Here is a 2889-nt window from a genome sequence, read left to right on the forward strand (position 1 = left end):
AGTCAATTGGAGTTTTCGTTTCGTTCAAAGCTCGAATACCATTATGATGTCTTTTTGGACGTTCTGCAGTAAAAGGATTCGTACATATTCCATCGCTTTCTATCGGCGTCGAGTTTGACTGTACGGATGTACCGTGGGAACCAAAGATGCTGATTGGTAGGTTATGTCAGGCATCAATTGATTTCGTTTGATTGATGGAAGTCAAAACGCAGTTTGGTCGTTTACGCTTGAAGATGAGATTCCGAAGAATTCCGAAAATCGCCTTAACCAATGACATTTTTGTCTTGTGGTGTTGTCACCGTCGTGGTCGTTGTGGTCGTTTCTCAAACTACCGAATATGCTACTTCTGCGCAAGACATAATGTGTTTGAATCGTGTCTCTTTTTTTCACGGCTTTTAACAAAAAGTACTAAGTTCTCTCAAAGAGATATGGTATATTAACATATAACCGTACAACTAATAAAAATCGAAAAAAGTAACAGTTTTCATTCTATTGAAACCGTTTGGTATCCATGCAAAAACTTTTCTGGCTTTTGCTGTTTTGCTACTGCTGGCTTCGCTACCATTTTCCAAAGAAAATATAATTTCTTGAAATTCCCGAAACTTTCCGCGCCCTTTTCGGGTGTCACAATTCCCCCTCTATCTTATGGAACAGAAGGATTTTAAGACATTGAACTTCACAAAGATTTTGCTTTTTGTGATTTTGAAAACATGTCAAAAGAACAGCTTGTCAAAGCAAGCGAATAACAAGTTTCACGAATGACTTATCGGTTCCGAAAAGTTTTCGGGAGGTTCGAGAAACGGACCCCGCAGGTCAGCAGTCCAAATGACAAAGAAATGCCCCAGTCGCCGTTTCATAGATTTTAAAAACGGTCAATGTGTCATATAATTAAAACACTTAGAACTTCAAATGAGCCATTACAAGTAAATACAACCTATAACACGTATTTACAATTCAAATGGAAGCGACAAACAGAAGTCATGTATACGTGCTTATCATGAAACGACCTCTAAGAATTATACTTTAAAATCTTGCTTTTTTGAACTCACTGAAATTGCATGGAAGAATAGGAACATTTGTTCAGTCTGCTTGTTTCCTGTACTCAGTCTTATTACTTACCACGCTCGGCCATCTGCTAACGCGAGATGCTGTGTAGCATGGTACTTGTGACAAGACTAGAATTAAACTTCCTACGCATGGGCAGTTTGAATAGGTTTACGTTTAGCTCGTTGGGTCATCTCTTGTCAGAAAAATAATTAACAGAAAGAAGTTAATCAAAAAATGAAAAGCCTTTTCGAAAGGTGCCGTCTTTATAACAACAAATTCAAATGATTATGGATCCTTATCATTTCTGCCCAAAGATTTTTGCCGCCACATAATTTCACTAGAACAGATTATTTAACAATTATTCTACGAGGGTGCGCTGGATATGGAGTTAGAGAGAACCATTGAGGCACGCAACGCCGAGCTGGTTATCATCACTTTATATCCAGCAAGCCCGAGTAGAATGATTGTTTTATAAAAAACTACAGGATCAACAACTCTTCCACGAAAGCATCGATGTCTGCGTCGGTCAATTCCGGTCCACAACAGCTTTTGTCGGCATTTGAAAAGATTTGCCCGCATTAGCTTCCATTTCATGCTAGATCCACTCCAGCCGTGAGAATTCGAAAATGGTCTATTGCGGCCGTTCAAAAATGATATCAGTACTTTCAATATTATTGCAAAACACGTTGACATTTACATTGTTGTTCGAGATAAAAAGTGTGCAAGGGTTTCACTTCATTTCTATTGTTATTGTGCAGTATTGCTAACTTAGATAAGTTGAACTGGGGGACAGCTATTCTTAGAGTTATTTTCATAGAGTTATGTCGTAGAGTTAGAGTTAAGTTTACAAAATCCTCAGCCAACATTCATAAAAGCTAACCTTAGGCCTAAGGTTAGCTTTTATGCATTTCTGAATTCAGGCCTTCCAAAATAAACTTAACTCTAACTCTAATGTCATAACTCTATGAAAATAACTCTATTGCTAGTCAACCTCGTTGAACTGCAGCACTTTGAAATAAAAATATTACAACTACTATAAATGGTTATCAGGTTACGTCATCGCCGCCATGTTGGTGGTGAAAACAAAACATCTCTCATTAGCTGCTTTTGTTCGTCCACCAGCAATAGACCTAATCGGCTAACTCAATGTTGTACCCAATTCAAACCCTTTGGGAATAAAACGTTTTGTTCCAGGTATTTCCATATCATTTACATATGAATGCTACATTATCATGCAAATACAACACACAAAGAATCTTAATCCCGGGAGATTTGAATTGGGTACAACATTGAGTTAGCCGATTAGGTCTATTGTACATTACAGCATTGTTATATGTATTTCCAGAGGAAAAAGGAACTTTATTTATTGGGTTCTAAAGATGACACTGATTCTGTCTCGTTGGCACTGAGCGATAGCTACTACTAGTACAGGGGTATTTTATTCGTCGCGGGCAACAACTGCGGAATTTTTACTCCAGCCGGGATACATTTGAATTTGATTACGGTTACGTGACCAAGAATCAGCCAATCACAGTGCTCATTTTATTGTGAGAGGCGGGTAAATATTTAGAACATTTCACTGAGCCAACGGGACCCACGTAAGGGCAGAGCAGTATCAGCTCACGTCGGATACACATAGTAGCCCACTACCGATGTATTAAAATTCAGTCCTAGACAAAAGGCATCATCTCGAGGCTCTGGGGAATAAACTCATACAAATCCTAATATTTATCCCCCAGAGCCTCGAGATGATGTCTTTTAATATACACTTAATGCTGGTCCCGAGAGAAACAGTTAGTTTTGTTTTCGCCTCTAGGACTCTAGGGAAAACAAAGCTAGCTA

General features: G+C 38.6%; 1 protein-coding gene across 1 annotated transcript in view; it reads left to right on the top strand.

Annotated features, from left to right (window-relative positions):
* Positions 1 to 1577, top strand: part of LOC138007769 (protein mesh-like) — a 46049-nt gene extending 44472 nt beyond the window's left edge. The window contains exon 18 of the mRNA XM_068854835.1: positions 1 to 1577. This exon is cut by the window's left edge and continues 2118 nt beyond it. The gene's annotated coding sequence lies outside the window, so the exon portion shown is untranslated.
* The last annotated feature ends 1312 nt before the right edge of the window (positions 1578 to 2889 follow it).

Source organism: Montipora foliosa, chromosome 6 (genome assembly GCF_036669935.1).
Source record: "Montipora foliosa isolate CH-2021 chromosome 6, ASM3666993v2, whole genome shotgun sequence".
In the NCBI taxonomy this organism is placed as follows: Eukaryota; Metazoa; Cnidaria; class Anthozoa; order Scleractinia; family Acroporidae; genus Montipora; species Montipora foliosa.